We start from the raw sequence: 20,077 nt of genomic DNA, 5'->3' as shown, positions 1-20,077 counted from the left end.
AGAGCTTGCTATACTTTCGATTTGACTATTTATTGAAGGCCACCATACATAAGCTCGTGCAAACTGTTTCATTTTTACCATACCCATGTGGGCGATATGCAATTCATCCAAGATAGAATTCCAGAATTTTTTTGGTATTATTATTCTATAACCCCACATGAGACAATCTTGTTCAATTGTGATTTCATTTTTTCGTGTGAAAAATGGTCTGAAAATATCAGATGGACATTTCTTAGGCCATCCATATTGCACATAAAAAATATTTTACTGAGAATGGGGTCTACTGCGACTTCTTTTCTAATCCGTTTAACATCTATCGGTAAATTAGATTCTTCTACATAATTCATATACGAAAATTCCGTTTTCAATTTGAAATCCATTGTATTCGATTCTGAATCTGATATTGGTAAGCGAGATAAAAAATCGGAATAATTTTTATCCGAATTTACAAATTTGATATCGAAATCAAATGCTGACAAAGTGTAGGCCCACCGTTGGAGCCGATTTGCAGCAAACATGGGTAAACCCCGTTTATTTCCAAAAATAGCCAACAATGGCTTATGATCGGTTACTAATATGAATCTTTGGCAAAATAAATATTGATAAAATTTTTTAATTCCAAAGATGATAGCTGCCGCCTCCTTTTCGATTTGTGAGTATTTAATTTCAGATGAATTTAGTAGTCTGGAAGCGAAAGCTATTGGTCTTTCAGTATTGTTTTCAAAAATATGTGAAATGGTAGCCCCTAATGCAAACTGAGAGGCATCGACGCTCAGTTGAATTTTTTTGTTGGGGTCAAAATGCGTGAGAACAGAATTTGAGAGTAGCAATTTTTTTGCTTTTTCAAAACTTACCTGGCATTCATCAGACCATAGCCATTTAGTATCTTTTTTTAGTAACCTATACAGAGGCTCCAAGATTTGCGAGATATTTGGTAAGAATTTACAGTAAAAATTAATCGCACCCAAAAATGATTTCAGTTCAGTTACCGTGGATGGTACAGCTGATTCTGTTATTGCCCGAACTCGGTCTTTGGAGGTGTGTAACCCATCCCTATCAATAACGTGTCCTAAATAGTTGACAGAATTTTTAAAAAATGAACATTTTTCCTTTTTTACTTTAAGACCGGAATTTTGTAAAATTCTGAATACAGATGATAAACGCTCTAAATGCTCTTGGTCATTTTTGCCAGTGATTAAAATGTCATCAAGAAAGCATACTATGCCAGGCTTATTAAACATTTGTTCCATTATATTTTGGAAAATAGCAGGAGCACATGTAATTCCATATGGTAAGCGAGTATAGGAAAATAAACCTTTATGGGTTGTAATAGTAACTAACTTTTGTGATTCAGGCGTTAAAACAATCTGTTGATACGCTTCTGATAAGTCAATTTTCGAAAATTTTTGTCCACCCTGTATTTGGCTGAAAATATATTCAATTCTAGGTAGAGGAAAATGTTGATTTTCTAGTTGTGGATTAAGGGTGACTTTAAAATCGCCACATAGTCTAATGCCTCCATTTGGCTTTAATATTGGAACAACAGGTGTTGCCCATTCCGAAAACTCCACCGGAATTAAAACTCCATTTTGTACCAACCTATTTAATTCCGCTTCAATTTTTGGTTTAATTGCGAAAGGGACCGGTCTAGCCTTAAAAAATTTTGGACTAGCGGTCGGTTTCAATTTTAAAGATACTTTAAATTTATTGAAAGTTCCCAAATTGTTATCAAAAATTTCTTTATAGGAGTTTAGCAAAAAACTCATTTTGTCAGAAAAACTTTCTTGAACTGAAACTACCTGTTCGTTAAAATTAATTTTACATATTCCTATATTGAACATTTTCATTTCGTTCCTGCCGAGCAACGGGGGTCCCCCATTTCGAATGACGTACAGTTTAATATGAAATTTACTATTTTCAAAGAGTACGTTCAACTTCAAAAACCCCAACGGTTTGAAACTTAAGCCAATATAATCCCTCAGTGTTAAATCATTGTCATGAAGAATTTTATTCGTAAAGTGTTTTTTTAACAATTTTTCCGAGATAGCTGAATGAGCAAAACCTGAATCTATTTCAAAATTAATGGGAATATCTTCCACCAATAATTTTACGAAAGCAGGCTTGACATTTCCCAGAGTATCATTATGATCAAATTTGAAATTTAAAAAGTCATCATTATCCTCAGTATTTTCATCAACTGAATACTCTTGTTTTTCCCGTAAACAAAACATAGAGTCATTTTTGAGTTCATCAGAAATACAATCATCTACTAAAAAATTATGCTCAAATCGTCGACACTGTGGTGCCAAATGACCTTTTATCCCACATCTGTGACATATGCAATCTTTGTATGAACACACTTTAGCAGAGTGATTTAACCTGCCACAAACTGTGCACTTACTTGTTTTCGTTTTGTGGCTTACCCCCTGTCGATTGTTTCTGTACTCCCTGGATGGGCCTGCGGACGCTCCGCCAATGGAATTTTCTTGCCCCCTGAGTTGTGATGGAGACTTTGCACTCACCGGTTTTTGGGAATGATAACTATAATGACCGAAATTTACTTCTGATTCTTCTTTCACTTTCATCACCTCCGATTTTACACCAAAACTTTCCCGAGCTGCTCTTTCTTTCAGCGCGGACTCTTTGGATAATCCCATTGTTACCAGAGATTGTAATGTAACTGTTGTTAACGACGCATCTTCTTCAAATAATCTTTCCATAATTTTTTCGTTGTTGATGCCAACCACAAACACGTCATGCATAACTACTTTTAATTCGGAACCAAACCCACAAGTTGAAGCCAAGTTTTTTACTCTAGCTTCCCATTCGGAAACACTTTCGTTCAAATTCCGCTGCGCTGAATAAAATTTTAGACGTTCTGCAAAATAGGACTTGACCGTGGAAAAATGATTTTTGAGCAATTTAAGTAGCTCACTATAACTTTTTTTTTCCGGCAAGTCAGGAACACACAAATTTCTCAATAAAATGTAACACGATTCTGATAAAGTATTGAGAAGAATAGCTTTTTTACGTCCTTCATCGTCTACTGCATTTGCTATGAAAAACTGTGCCAACCTTTCACTGAACACTGAGAAATCCGATGATTTTGGATCGAAGGTGTTTAATGTTCCCAGCAATCCAGAACTGGATGCCATTTTATTGGAAATACCGTCACTTATTTCGATAACTTGATCGAAAAAAAAAATATTTGAACCACACGGCTCGTAGGTTTTGAAGAAATATCCTCGTCGCCACTTGTTGTATCCTGAAAGTTGTCAGGATCAGACCAAGGTGTGGAAATTATAACACCGCTACGTTATTTTAACTGTTTAATGTCGCACTCCAATTGTCAACTGCCCATGTGTCCTGCTTATCGCAGGTCGATCGAAAAGGTACAAAAAAGGATACTGTTTTTATATGTAAAGATAAATGAGCAAACCAATATATGACAGAATATGTTGATACAAATCATTCGTATTGATTTCAAAGTGGCTTTTCGTTTCCTTCATACTTCAAAAAATTTTTTTTTCATTTCGGGGGTGTGTTTTACCCTCTTGGACGGGACTGAAGAGATTTGCCTCTATACCGTATATAGAATATAATGATACAAATCATTCGAATTGATTTTGAAGTGGCTTTTTGATTCCTTCATACTTCAAGATTTTTTTTAATTTCGGGGGTGTGTTTAACCCTCTTGGACGGGGCCGAAGAGATTTTCCTTTATACCGAATAAAGAATATAATCATACAAATCATTCGTATTGATTTCAAAGTGGCTTTTCGTTTCCTTCATACTCCAAGAATTTTTTTCATTTCGGGGGTGTGTTTAACCCTCTTGGACGGGGTCGAAGAGATTTCTCTCTATACCGCATATAGAATATAATGATACAAATCATTCGTATTGATTTCAAAGTGGCTTTTCGTTTCCTTCATACTTCAAGAATTTTTTTCATTTCGGGGCTGTGTTTTACCCTCTTGGACGGGGCCGAAGAGATTTTCTTTTATACCGAATAAAGAATATAATGATACAAATATTTCGTATTGATTTCAAAGTGGCTTTTCGTTTCCTTCGTACTTTAAGAATTATTTTCAGAGGTATGTTTAACCCTCTTGGACGGGGCCGAAGAGATTTTCCTTGATACAGAATATACAGTATAGCCATATGCTTTCTCGTAAAGGCACATCAGAAACCCAAAAAACAATCACGATTTCGGTACGCTACTAACCATTCGGGTAGGGAAGACCGGGGACAATTGAAACATTTTTACTTCTTGATTTTTTTTCTCTGGGGCTATCGCAAATTTCTCAATCATGACATGGGCGACTACTGCCATACGTTTCCAGGCAAACTAGACAGTAAGTTTCTTCTTCGTCGCTTTCACTCTGTTCCTGATTGTTTTGACGTTGTTTGGTTTTCTTGAGCTGGCGAACTGCCTTCGGCATGTGTTTGAACTCCGTAACTTTTCTCTTAATTTTACTTTTCTTTTTTGCGCCATACTCCTCTTGAATTGCATTTTTTTCAGGAGTGTCCGTATAGATAGCAGATTTTCTAGTTTTCCGTTTGTAACATGTTTCCCTAGGCGGAGCTTTCGGCAACGGTCTAACGATTTCTGGGAAGAATACGGCCTTTGAAGTGCTTGGTTCTGCATCAGCACGTGAAAATACAGATTTTGAGGTGCTTGGTTCTGCGTCAGCTTGCGAAAATATGAGTTTTGAGATGCTTGGTGATGCTGGCGGAGTGCGATGAGTACTTGGAGATGTTGAAGGAGTGCAATGAGTACTTGGCGATGCTGGAGAAGTGTGATGAGTGCCTGATGATGCTGGTCTATCCGTGACATACGAGGGAGCAAAATCTACTTCCGTGAATATATCTTTATTAAAGAGATATATGCCAGTGCTAATAAATCCAGCTACGATATTTGACTGTGTGAGAGCTAACGGCAGAGCTAGTTTGACTATGCTTGGGATATCGTAAATTGTCATTGTTTTGCCTGGGTTATTTCTCATCCAGGCATCGCAAATTGAATTTACAGCCTTCTTAAAAGGACCGCAGACAGATCGATCTAGCGGTTGCAATTTGTGGGAACAATGAGGGGGAAAGACAAGATGACAATGCCATTTTCTTTACAGAAGTCCAATCATCGTATACCTATGTGTGACTGATGATTATCAAGTAAAATCAATACTTTATTTTCAATTGAATCATTGGTGTGCTTTTGAAAATGGTTGAGGTATATTAAGAACTCATTTTCTTGCATCCAGCCGCTCGCCGTTTCCTGCTACAATACACCCCACTGGACCGTCACGGACGAAGTGATCCTTGTATCTCAACCGTGGGAATATAAAAATGGGGGGTACGCTGTTACCGATAGCATTTACAGCTAAAGCTACGGTTACCAGCGTTCCTCTTTCTCCTGATGTCAGTGCGCCTACCTGTTTGGTTCCCTTTTCGGCTACTACTTTAACAGGTTTTTGGACCGCCGTGACCCCTGTCTCGTCGACATTATATATATCTTTCGGTTCAAATTTGTACCTGTCCATAACATTAGCTAGGTTGTCATAAAAAAGTTTTACGTTCGTAACGTTGAAACTAGTTGCTCTGGAAAGACTTGTTGCTTGAGCGCAGCGGATTGAAAGTTTTGGATTGCGTTTCATAAATCCAGAAAACCAATCCTCTCCTGCCATGGCATTTTGTCTCCATGTATCAGGCATGTTCAGCGAATATTTCACGGCCAACTGAAAAGCTAATTTCCGAATTTCTTTGGATGGTAATCCGTAGAATATATGCGCTGCTTTGATTATATAGCCAACAATAATTTTTTCCTGGTTCACGTCAAATACTCGCCTCACACAATGATAACCCATAGTGACAGGAACAGCGGATTCTTGCTCAATTGCTTGCTTTTTCTTTCTAATAAATCTACTCAAAGAGACGTAATGTAGTTCATATTTAGCTGCTGCAGACCTTATCGAAGCATTATTTTCAGTAACCTCCTTTTTAGCTTCTTCATATGCCAAAATGGATTTTAATCCTCTCTCAGTTTTTCTCACTCTTACTCGTGGCATCCTAAAACAAAAGTTAACACCTCAACATACCCTTACACAACCTACAATATGAACCACATGAAAAATTCATTACGGGGACAATTAAACATGTTTCAATCGTCCCTCATGTCATGTGTTTCAACTGTCCCTGCAGCACATTTTTGAGAGAACACTCAAATATTTTCTTACTCTTGGATTAGGGTAATAATTTGAAGTATCCCGACTAAAGAGCATATACCAAACAAAGTAATAAATATAGTCGAAGCTGGATACTTACGTTTTTATCTCTTGTAACACACTTTTTCAATCAATGTAAAAGTTTACTTCGATAGCAGGAAATCAAGTTATCGTGGACGTACACATACACTCACAACTGCCGTCAGTGGCCGATAGATGGCTACGTGCTTCATCTAATGGGGCTTCGTTTGGTATAAGCGCGAGTTAAGTAACTTTGAAGTCGAAAACCGTTTTTAAAAACAATTTATTTTATTCAAAATTACAATATAAAATTTCTAGAGAACTTCTCACATCGAGATCTGCAAAATGAATGAGTAAAAAGTTACGATGATAATCGTTTCTGGATCCGGGGTGGGAATCTGCAAGCACTGCATTTCCTTGGATAGTCTGCAAAATCTCTTCACATAACTCCTCCCTCCTCAGGAGAAAACAATACGGATAAAGGGTTGTTTTCTTTAGGGTCCTTCTGTCGGTTGGTATTGCGATGGCCATTTTTCTTTTTCATCCAAAACCAAAGTATGGCGAATCCGGTAAGGAGTAGAACGCATATAGTTACACCGGGTATATTCCAAATTGCTGGGTGTATTAATTGGTTAAGGTATGGCGTTTGGAGTAGCTTGGCTTCTGTTTGAAGTTCTCGTATGTATTGGAAATTGATTGACTTCAGTATCAATGGCTTATTTTCGTGTTGGTCACCATTAGATTTGGAAGCCATATTCCATCTCAGTTTGGGAAGAATAAGTGGGTTTCCCAAAATAGTTTCTTCTTCGTTTCTATAGGTGAAGTTTTTCACAACGACACTGCAACCTTCTGGAATTTTCAGAAGAGTATTTGTTTCGATTCTGTGTACACTTCTTTTCTCGCAATCCGCTTGGGCTATAACGGATTCACTGGATGGCAGGATTAGGAGAAATCGGTCATTGATTTCTTCTATTATGGGGTGATTCAGAATGGCTTCATTCGTCAGGCAATTGGGTTTTTTGTCCTTCATCAGAGCAATAATACAGGTGTCGATTATAGTTTCGTCATGATGTTGGCACAGGAACACACCATCTATTTGAGGGCATGGTTTATCTTCAAACTGGTGATATTTGGTACCGAGTATGAGGAAAGGTTTATAGGGGGTGATGATTGTATTTTGGTATGGTAAACTAATAAGATTATAGGTTCGGAAGTCGTCTTCTAGGCAAATTGGTATATGTATTGCAAAAATAATTTTGTATTTCTCAATTTTTACTTGAGTTCCTGCCAGCTGGTAATAAAGGTATGCATTTTGAGTTTTGAGGATCTTTTTATGACCATAGATATTGGCCATGTGTTCGATAGCACTTACTAAATCGTTAAGTGGAATTACTGAAGGATGGAGATAACCTAAGTTGGCAAACATGATTGCATTTTCTAAATTGTCAAGAAATGTTATCAAACTTTGGCAATTTTCTATTATTTGGCTAAAGGCCCCCAAGGATGCAAAATAAGAATATAGATTATTAGTTCGGTTACTGAGCTCTTCTCTTAGTTGGTTGAGTTCATCTCTCAATAGGATTTGATTATCGTGAAGTTCGGTTATGGTTTCATTGTAGTTTTTGATCAGTTTTTGATTAAGAGAAGTCTGTAGTTTAATTTGATGATTGAGAGAATTTTGATTTTCAAATAGTGTTTCAATTTGTGAATCGTATTTAATTTCGTCATCATGATCTAACGTTCCAAAAAGCCATTTACTTGCTATGCCTAGACCATTAATTAGTCCGCGTTTTTTGCGATTACTTGAAATTATATTACTCAATTTAGTTTTTGTAGTGGTTAGGAAATATTTAGCTTGATTAAACGAATCATTCAGAATGATCTGGTCCTTTTCCAATTCAGTTTTATTATTGATCGATATTATTAGTCTCTCGTAGAAAAATTCAATATTTCTGAGTTGCATTTTTAAGAGAGGGGTTTCAATATAATGTAAAAATGTATGTTTTGTTTGAATGATTCTTGATTTTCCGAGTTCTAATGGTAAGAGTGGAGTGTCGAGTTGTTGAATTTCAATTTCTTGGCTGGTTATTACCTGGGTCATCATGAGAAGTCGAAGGGATACTATTAGGATCGGTGTGGTCCGTTCTGTCATCCTGTAAAGAACGTCGAGAGTGAATAGGTGGTTTTCTTATTTTCGATTTATGAATTATTGCTCCTGTTGTTGTTTTAATTTTGAGTCCTAAGTCTTTAGAAACTCGTTTTTTAATGTGTCTAGGTTTGGCTTTGTTACGAGCAGCTTCGCGATTTTGCACAAATACATCTTGATTTTCTGTGAACTCTACAGGGTCTTCGCGAGTCTCGTTTCTTTTATTGATGACACGTTCTTTATTATTTTGACAACGTTTCTGAATGTTCTCGTAAAGGGTAACCAACCTACTTTTCCTGTCATTTATGAAGTTATTGATTATGTGTTCGTCCGTTAAGTCAAAAGGGTCTAGTGATTTTGTATTACCCAAGACTACATCGTAAGGGGAGTATTTTGTAACGGAATGGATTGACGAATTGTACCCTATAATCGCTAGTTGGACTAGTTGTTTTATGGGTGTGTTGGGATGTTGTAGTTTCAGGACGCGAGTATTTTCAAGAAGAGATAGGTGAAATCTTTCAACGGGGCTATTACTGTTCGAATTGCGTGGGGTAGTAACATGAAGTTGAATTTTGTGAAGTTTGCAAAATTCCATAAAGAGTTCTGATTTGAATTCGGTTCCACTATCACAAGTAATGGAACATGGTACGCCAAAATGAGTGATGAAAAGGTATAGTTCTTCTATTACGTTCACGGTGTTGACGCTATTTAAGATGTATGCTTGTCCGTACTTAGAGAAGGAATCGAAGATTGTTAGAAATTTCGTCTGTAGAATCTGAAATACATCAATATGTATCATTTCGAAAGGTTTAGTGGGTGTGAGAGTGATGGAGTATTTTATTTTCGGAGGGTGTCTATCATATTTGGCTTGTTGGCAGATATCACAAGCATTTATATACCGGATGATATCCGTTTTCATATTCGGCCAATAATATTTATTTCTTAATGCTTGGAATGTTTCGTTTATGCCGCGGTGACAAGATTTACTCTCATGGTGGTATTTCAAATTTCTTTTTATCTCATCTGAGTTTGTTAGGTCTTTGACGAATTTCTTTGAAATAACCAAATGATAGGAATGATTTTTAAATGTATTTTGAAGTGTTCTTACAAGCGTTGGAATAAAATGTTCGATTGATTCTTTGACATAAATACAGAATAATTTTTTCGGATCAATATAATTTTTGAAGGTGTCAATAATTTCTTTCTCGAGGTTTTTGGTGAAGTTTAATGTCAATCGAGATTTTGAAAAGAAAGGTTTGCTTTTTATCATATAGAAAGCTTTAGAATCGATCTTTCTTATTATTATTTGATTATTATATGAATTTGTGACACTTTCTGTATATGGTATTTCAAGAACAGGATTCTCTGCATTTGAATGGACTGTTTCGTCAGTGGTAACCTCCTGCTCAACGGGGTTTTCGGGGATTTCTTGTATTTCTTCGTTGTTGGGTCTCTCGTCTGAGGGTTGACTATTAGTATTGTTCTCGATTGGTGGTGGAATTTCATTTGGGTCTATTCCTAATAAAGCATCCCGTATATAATTTTCAATTTCTTCATCGATGTCACCTGGATTGCAAATAATGGATTCGTTCTCAATAGCATTTATTTCAACACGTGAAAGAGCATCAGCATTTGTATTTTGCTTGCCACTTTTATAATGGATGTCATAATCGTACTCTTCCAACTTGAGCCTCCAGCGAATAAGTTTTGAATTGGGATCTTTAAGACTAAACAACCATTTGAGTGGTTTATGGTCGCTTATAATGTTGAATTTCCTTCCAAATAGGTATGGGCGGAAGTATTTAGCAGCCCAAACAATAGCTAAAAGTTCCTTTTCAATTGTGCTGTAATTTATCTCAGATGGGTTGAGTGTTCTTGAGGCGTAAGCTATTGGTAGGTCGTTTCCGATTTTTCCTTGGCTTAAGACTGCTCCAATTGCGAAGTTTGATGCGTCGGTCGTAAGATTAAATGGTTTGGAAAAATCTGGGTATTGAAGTATTGGGTCATTAGTCAAGATATTTTTGCAAAGTTCGAAGGTTTCCAAAAATTCAGGATTGTGTTCGATTTTTTCACCTTTTTTCAAACATTTCGTGAATGGTTTAGTGATTTTGGCAAAATTTTTGATAAATCTCCTGTAGTAGCCTAAAAGTCCAAGAAAGGATTTAATTTCTTTTGCAGTTTTTGGCAAGGGGAATTTTTTTATGGCTTGTATTTTCTTCGGATTCGGTTTTATTCCATTTGGAGTGATTACATGTCCAAGGAATTCCACATCCTTGCGGAGAAATTCAGATTTATCGAGCTGAATCTTCAGTTTGGTTTCTCTGAGACGTTGGAATACTAGTTTGAGGTTTGCGATATGTTCTTCGAGGCTGGAACTGAAAATAATAATGTCGTCCATGTAAACTAAGCAGACTTTTCCTTGAAGATTTCTTAGGACGTCATCCATCACACGTTGAAATGTAGATGGGGCATTCCTCAAACCAAAAGGCATGCGCAGATACTCGTAGTGACCTTGCTCAACGCTGAAAGCAGTTTTCGAAACTGAGTTGGGGTCCATTTCAATCTGGTGGAAGCCAGATGCCAAATCTAGTGTGGAAAAATATTGGCAACGTCCAAGTTTGTCCAGAATGTCGTTAATGTTAGGTAAGGGATACCGGTCTTCAATAGTTTTTTCATTCACTTTCCTGTAGTCTACCACAATTCGCCACTTTTGTTTACCACTTGCGTCTGTCTTCTTCGGGACTACCCAAATTGGACTACTCCATGGGCTCTGACTGGGTCGTATTATTCCGTCTTCTAGCATTCTTGAAATTTGCTTCTGCACCTCTTCTTTATGAATAAAGGGGTACCGATATGATTTCGAATGGACCGGGACTTCGTCCGTTGTTTTAATTACATGTTTAACTTGATTTGTAAAGGAAAGTTTCTCATTGCTTTTATGAAAAATATCAGTGTATTCTTTACATAGCTTAATAATTGCTTGTTTTTCTTCTAAATTCAAGTGATCGACCCTAATTAGATGTTCTATATTTTGTTTTAAAGTGATTTTTGAATTTTCAGGCAAAAAATTTTCAACGTGGAAAAATTCAAATTTTTCTTTGAGACACCCTGTTAAAGGAATTACTTCAATAGGTGTTTTTATTACTACGGTAACTCGTGTATCAGTATTGTTTACAATTTCTGTCTTTGCAAATCCGTGTTTCGCTGTAGATAAGGTTTCCGGTAAATAAAGAGTGTCAAGTTTCATCTCGGGTATAATGACATCGCCCTCATAGAAATTAACAGGAATTTTAATAGCCGCGATTTCATGTGAATCCACTGAGATTGTAAAATGTTGTCTATTCAACTTATAAAAAATTGGAATGCATAGATTTTCATTAATAAGTTGGTTTCTTTTAAAATCAATAGAAAATTTTAAATTTCGAATATCGTTAAGGCCAAGTAACCCATCAAATTGATTATGAAATTGAAATAATATGAAATTTATTTTATCGGAAGATTTAAATTCAGGAAAGGCCGGTATTTCGGCTCTGAATAAGGATTCTTTCTCGCCGATAGCTGTTTTGATTTTCGTTGGATTTTGGTATATAAATTCTGGAAAATATTTTTCTGCAATGGCTGGATTTAATATGGAGTTCATACTACCGGTGTCTATTAGTAATTTGATAGGCGGATTTTTAAGTTCAATGAACGGTAGGTCGGTTGAGTGGGCATCCGAGAAAATCTCGTTTATACAGGGGGATCGGTTTGAGATGTTGACCAAAAATTTTCATCCGGGTTCGGTTGAGAGGGTTCAGTATCTTTTTCTTCGATATTATCGTAGTGTGTTGGGTATTCGTAATCATAGCATTCGGTATTACCGAAGTATATATTTTCGTTTTGGGCAATTTGATTAGTTTCGTCAAAATAGTCATCATTTTCGGGTGAGGTTTCTTTACTGTCAATTTGGTAAAGTTCTTCAGATTGGAAATTTTGAGGACCCGTGGGTCTAAATTGATTAAATTTGGGAATGTTGGAAGTTTTATATGTATTCCTTGAAGTTGTTGACATTGGTTCTGGATTATAATTCGGAACGTGTCCGGTGGGCTTAAATACATTTCTGGGGGGACCGAATACTTGTCTATTTGTCGGATACTTTGTGACAGTGGGTCTAGGTTGGATCGGTATGGGTTTACTAGGAAATCTGTTTGGGTTATTTTGAAAATTCTGAAAACTAGGTGGAATTTGGTGGTTAGGGACTGTCTGCGTGTATCGCTGTATTGGGGGGTTTGATTGATTCGATTGGAATGTTCGAGAATATTGCTGTGTATTGGAAATGGGGTTTTGCAAATAGGTTGTTTGCTGTCTAGGACGATCTGGGGTATTTTTCGGTAAATTGTTTTGGTTACTGAGTTGTCTAAAATTATTTTGTGCATAGAAAAAGTTTTCTTCTTCTATCATATAACTAATAGCAGTTTCAATACTGTCCGGATTTTTAAATCTAACTGTTTGTTGTAAGGGAGCCGGGAGATTTCTTATAAGAGTTCTCAATGACATAACTTGATATTGTCGCCTATAAATAATTTTTGTTGCTTCATCCATTTCTTGAATGCTATAAGAATTTATTCTTTGAATCAAATGACTACGAAGAACTTGTAGTCTTTTTGCAAAATCTAATGGTTGTTCGTTTTTGAAAGGTCTGGCTACAAGAAGGTCTTGTTCTAAACACTCCAAACTTCTCTTATCTCCAAAACATTGAATGAGCGCCTCTTTAATTAAGGCCCAGTTATTTAACTCTATTCTACTTCCTACTAAGAGATTGGCTCTACCAATTAATTTTGATTGAATGACCTTCAGTAAATATTGCTTGAAAATAGGATCTGTTGAATTTGAATAAGTAGAATTTAGAAAATCACAATTTGAAATGAACTGACTTAATCCGTTTTGATTGCCATCGTATGGCGTAATCATATCTACATATAATCTAAGCATACTAACGTTAATTTGTTCTGTGTTTCCGTTAGGCATTGTTTCTTCTAAAACCACAGTAGTATTAAAGTTATTTATTAAATTTTCAATTTCTGAATCAAGATTCATCAAAATTTTACGTTATTATTCAATGTAATATCCTATTCAGGATTGGATTTGAGAATCAAGAAAAATACTTATATATTTTGCCTAAATCTAATGTTTTCCTATTCAGGGAAATGGGTAAAAAAGGAACTCGGTACTTACTTGTACTTCAGAGCTGCTTTTTTGGTGTGATTCTTCTGCTTCCTCGTGTGAACTCCAGAGGTAGGTAGTAAACGCCAAAGAGTTGAAACTCACGTTCAATTTTCGGAATCGGACCCGATGCCGTGAACTTCGCGAAAACGAACTGCGAAATAATCCTACAGCGACTGCGCCAGTTAAGTAACTTTGAAGTCGAAAACCGTTTTTAAAAACAATTTATTTTATTCAAAATTACAATATAAAATTTCTAGAGAACTTCTCACATCGAGATCTGCAAAATGAATGAGTAAAAAGTTACGATGATAATCGTTTCTGGATCAGGGGTGGGAATCTGCAAGCACTGCATTTCCTTGGATAGTCTGCAAAATCTCTTCACATAACTCGCGCGTGATTTAAACCGCGAAATCGGTCTACTATGGCGGTTGTTTCTATTGTCCCCTGTTTCAATTGTCCCCTGTCTACCCTATTTCCGGAAAAAGAGCTGCTGACTTTGGCTGCTATCTTCACATCGGTAATAGAATATACAAGGTAAGCAGTTCGGTTGAATACTTATTATTATTTCAATTGGTTGTTTGAAAATTGATCAAAGAGTATACACTTTTATGTCCAGAGTTAACTGTCAAAGCTATTTTCCCGGTTTTTTGGCCGTGATCTCTAGGTTTTATGCTTGGAATGCCATCGGAAAACGTATGTTTCTAGAAATGATATAGAATCACGAAAGGTTAATGCAGTCAATCTGCTGCAAAATAATTCTATGAAAATGAAAGGATAAATACATGAGTAGGTACTATTCCTAACATTCCCAATTTGATTTCAATTCAAGAGCAACCGGTAGGTGGTCCTCGATTGGAGTGTACTCTTTTTGTTCCTTCAAATACGCAGTGATTTTTTTCAAGTACTCTTCTTCACCTACCCGGTTCTGATGATGCCCAATAGGTTGAAACAGCTGTCTACCGGTGGCTCTTGAATTGAATTCAAATTGGGAATGATAGGAATAGTACTCCTCTATTTATCTTTTTATTTTCTTGCAGCTTGACTGCATTAACCTTTCTTGATTTTATATCATTTCTACAAACATGTGGATTGGTTTTCCGATGGTATTCCAGGAGAACTATCTTGCACCAAACGCTTGAGCATTACAAAATTTAAATATCAATTGAAAAACAATCTAATTAGTGGAATTTCATAGTTTGAATTTTTTCTGCTAACGCAGTTGTCGGTTTTGAAGATTGGTCAAACCACCGATGTCGATATAAAAACTTGGCATCATACCAATGGGTGGAATCACCACCAAGTAATCTTTTTGAAGTAGGAAGCCAAAACTTTTCTTTCCCAAAAATGAATCTCCCCTAAAAATATACCCTTTTCAGTTTTTACTCTTCTTGGTTCTTCCCAATTTCCTTCAATCGAGGACCGCCTGTCAGGAACTGATGATGTCCTGAAACAGCTGTTTACCGGTAGCTATTAAATTCAAATCAAATTGAGAGACTTAGGAGACTAGGTGTTGCAGCCAGGAAGCGACTTTACAGCCTCCTCACCAGCAAGCTAACTTATAAATCTATCTTGCACCAAATTCTTGAGCATTACATAATTTAAATATCGATTGAAAAAAAAAAATCAAATTAGTGGAATTTCATAATTTTAATTTTTTTACCCTATTTTTTACCCTATTCGTTTTCAACATGTACTTCCTTTATATTTGACTGCGTTTCATTGATATTTTTTCAAAGATATGTTATGTGTTTATTGTGAAATATCTTATTTCTGTTATTTTATTATATTTCGTAGTTGGTTATAGTTCCTAATAATAAGCATTTATTGTTCCTTAGGACAAAAGGTCTCGCTTACCCTCATTTTTTGTGTCCGTGTTTGCAAATAGTCCTCCAACCAATCATAAACGTTTCCTTCTATACCATAATATTTTAGTTTAAATTCTTTATTAATTGCAGAAAGGCGATTACAAAATATTTATCATTGTCTTAACTCAGTTTTGTACTCACTTAGAGAGAGTTGCAATGCAGATTCATAATATATTTTAGGGAACCTGATTGATTAGTCACCGATATGTCATTTGACTCAATATGTTTCAGAATTTGATTGTGAACCGTTGTTTCATGCACTTTCTCAATAGGTGGTAGAGTACCTATTGATGGGACGAAGTTCACACGCTTCAGTGGTATTACTGACTGGGAATTGGAACGATGCCGATGGTTTTCTGACTTTGAATATGGTAGTTCATATTTTGAATTTAAGGAATGCAGTGTGTCGAAATTCATTCATCACTGGATTTTGAAAAATTTGGGATCGATTAGGCTTGATAAGTATAAAATACCCCTAACTCGATCATTCTATAAGCAAACCAGTATCATTTTCCATAGCATGAAACAAGCCCATTAGTGATAGATAATAATTCTGTTGAAAAATGTGAGGATCAATGAGGGTTGATGAAAATAAAGTAAAATTCGAAAAAAATGTAGCAAGTCTGAAAGTCTGTGAATCCAAGGATGCATGAGTATTTAGTCAGTTATAGAGAATGTTATAAAACTTGAAATGATTGTTGAATCTCATGTTACAGGCAACAGAAAATTGTGAATATAGAATGTTAAACAGTTTGGAAACTACTACAGGCAGGTCGAAATTAAAAGAAATTCATTTATTCATAGAACGCCGAATCTAAAACCTAATACATAGTGGGAATACTGACAAGATCAAGAAAACTGTTGTGGATACAGAACGTTTGTGAATTTAGAAAAGTATAAACTGCTATGCAGAATATTCAAAAATCTTATCAGGCAGAAAATAATGAATAGAGGATGATGGAAAACTGGAGATCTAATACTGGGTATTGAAAAAAAATTGGATGTAGAAGAAGAAATAGAAAAGTTTGTGGACAAATCAAGAGTGCCTAGGAATATAGAAAACTATAGAGAGTATTTTGAAAAAAACGCGTTATATAGTACTACCTGGCAGAAAATATACGATGTTGGACCAATTGAGCACTAATACCGGGTGCTGAATGTGAATTATGTCAAAAATTTTCCAAAGTGCTTGGAAACCTAGACGTTATACTGAGTGTTTGAATAGAGAATGGTGACAAATTAAAAATTATGTTGCCAAAATATAAATGATGAATAAACTTTAAGGGAATTGTGACATTGCGTATTGAAATATTTGAAGATGATTACCTAATTATATTAGTGAAAAAATCTTATAGATCCAGAATGTTTGAGAATTTGGAGAATTGAACACTATTATAAGAAACATAGAACAATAGTATGATTGGTAGAAAATAATAAATTTAAAAGAAATTGGAGAATGATTGAGGGCTCCTGAATGCTAGAGAATCTTGAAAGTCGCAAGGGGTAGTAATAAAATATTAATTGATGAACTATGATAAACAGTTATTGCTGACAAAAAATAATGAGTATATATGGTGTTTGCATGTTATAACTAATACAGGGTGTTGGACGAATTTTTCAAGCAGGAAAAATGACTGAGAAAATTAAGAAAAATGTGGATACGGAACGTTTGAGAATTTAAGAAATCATAGACTGTTATATGGAATTTTGAAGAATCATTTCAAGTAGAAAATAATGGATAAAGGCTAGTGGAAAATTTGAGATCTTATACAGGGTTCAAATTTTGGATAGAAACAGGAATAAAATGAAATTGTTTGTGAAATCAAGAGTATTTTAATTTTATAATTTGATAAATTTTAAGAAATCTTTTACAGCTGGCAGGAAACGATGATTATAATATACAGTGTTGGACTATTCGAGTCGAATGGTTTTTTTTCAAAAGCTTAAAAAAATCGAAAGGAGTGAGTATATTATAATTCAGTGAATATACAATGTTGGAGAAGTTGTGACATTGCATGTTGGAAAAATTGACCATAATTTTTGAAAAGAATTTATTCAACATGGATGAGTGATGATTAGGAATCTAGGACAACATATGAATACTTTTATGAGAAATATAGAAAAATTCTATAGCTGAAAGTTATAACACAGATTGTTATAGAAATATTAAGTGATAAATTAAAAAAATATTACCGACAGAAAAAAATTAATATATACGGTGTTGGACGCTGAGCACTAGTACAGGGTGTTGAACCTATTTTTTTAAATACTATTGTGAATACTATTACCACAAATACTGAAAAGACATTCAGCCAGAAAATAATGAGTACAGAGAGTTGTAATTATTAAGATTCAATTCAGCGTGTTGGAAGTGCTGGAGAATTTGAAGTTATAGTTATACAGAGTATTTAAAAAATTCTTCATGACGACAAAAATTGGGAACTGACAAAAGGGGGTGTAATATAATTTACAAGTTAATAATAGGAGATGATTAATACATTTACAAGGTAATAATGGCAAAAAATAATGAATACATGATGTTGAGAAAGTCGTGGGGTCCAGAGGGTTTGGAAACTTTGAGAAAGAGTAGGGGAGACCGGATGTGGTTGTCTCCCAGGTTGGTTTCACAGCGGCCATATTGTCAAATTGAACGAACGAAAGAGTTCATCAAAATCGAAAGATCGGGAGAGCAATGCCTTCATCCCAACGAAACTTCAGTTCATTCTCACACTGTGTGACAGAGATACGTACATTTGTTTTTTTCGGGCGGCAAAAGTAAATTTTACATACAAGTCTGGTAAGTATATTAGAATCTTTCGTAGATATATATTATTCCATGTATTTTTGATGTGACATCTGTGGTTCATAATATCACTATTCGTTTGTATGGTTAAATATTGATTCAGAGTTATTTTAGGGGGTTACGTTCTGAAATGTGTTTTGAGGCTGGTTGTCTCAACTTGACGGGGGCTGGAAGTCATATGTGACAACCAGCACCATATATGTGTGCTGCATTTTTTGTTGACTTTTTAAGTTTCTGCTACATACAATTTTGTTTGTTTCAGAGCAAATCATGGAAATGTCATGGCATCATATGAGAAAGTCTGATCGACCTGTATTACAAGCTACGTGCTGCAAAGAAGTGAAAAATGCGAAGTACTTAGGGATTAATCATTATAGTACTCTGGAAGTTATTCATTTGGAGCAAATATATTTTTTACGGCTCCAGATACTGTGACAACCATCCCAGGCATGAGAACGGCACTTTTTTCTTTTCCAACACAATGGGTATATTTCCTCTATTGATGTTGGATAAAAAAATATTTCTTCGCAAAATAGTATAAGAAGACTATCTATTGATAGAAAAATATCATCGATAACATATATAAAAAGACACTAAAAATGCCAAAGACAAAAATGTGACTTCCAACCCCGGTCCCCCCTACTAGGAAAACAATGGAGAAAACTTGTGGGTATAATTTTATTGCAATAAAAAATTTCTAAATTGCATTGACACTGTCAGTCAACTGAAAATTTCGTTTCATTTATTGATTTGAATAATTTTTGTCAGAATAATAAATCAGCTGATATATTACTGATCACTGTTATTTGTTCAGTCTTTCATATAAACACCAAAGTTTTGAAAACTCTCGTTCTTCATCAGGTTAGTGAGTAAATAGTTACCTATATTTAAAAATAGTGAATTACAGTGTCAAGTCACTTGAACACTTCCCGTGAAAGTATCTATATAAGAGAGACAAATCTCCTACCTTTCTTCGATGTTCCAGACTAACAAGGTTGCAAGTGATGGTCGCGTCTCCAATCAGGCGGATGGCTCTTTTCTGGATAGAATCCAATAGCTTCGGGGTATACTTAGGGGCGGAGCTCCATAGATGAGAACTACATCCAAAGAAGATATGATCTGAGCTTTATAAAGCATAAAAAGTTGCTGAGGTGCTTATAGTTTTCTGGTTCTGGTTCGGAACAGTGTTCCAAGCTTTTGAGAAGCGGCTTTTGCAATTCCAGCAACATATTGGGTCCATTTTAACCCCCAACAAACTCATCGAAACAGAAAGTGGAATTGTCTGACCTGACATTACTATATCCGTTCGGAGATTTTTATCTTTTTGGAGAAAACCGATGCCTTTGTTTTTGTGGCATTGAATTGAACCTGGTTATTTGTACTTCAATTCGAAATTACTTCTAGATCCTTATGCTGCCGGTGAAGATGTACATCCGCCGCCAATGTCCTGGAATCCAAATGGAATGGTGAAACAAGTGTGGTGCCGTCAGCAAAGCAATATATTGGACCCTTGGTTTTTTCCAATGAGTCGTTGATATACAATAGAAAGAAGAGACAATATGAAGAGACAATATGAATCCTTGGGAACACCAGTATTGATGGTAAAAGTATTCGAGAGATATCCGTCAACGGACACTAGCAGGGAACGTTCTTTTAGGAAGCTGAAGAGCCATACACAAAAATAATTCGATAAGTCATAACTTTGAAGTTTGGCCAGCAAACTCTCATGCCACACACGGTCAAAGGCCTTAGAAATATCAAGCGCTACAGCTCTTGATCCTCCATCTTTTTTTCCGAAAGCCTTATTGATGATCGC

This window comes from Leptinotarsa decemlineata, unplaced genomic scaffold (assembly GCF_025532065.1).
Source record: "Leptinotarsa decemlineata unplaced genomic scaffold, Ldec_3_MD MMD2_P_RNA_scaffold_6, whole genome shotgun sequence".
Taxonomy (NCBI): Eukaryota; Metazoa; Arthropoda; class Insecta; order Coleoptera; family Chrysomelidae; genus Leptinotarsa; species Leptinotarsa decemlineata.
The sequence above is the reverse complement of the archived record's forward strand: the minus strand, read 5'-3'. Positions refer to the sequence as shown.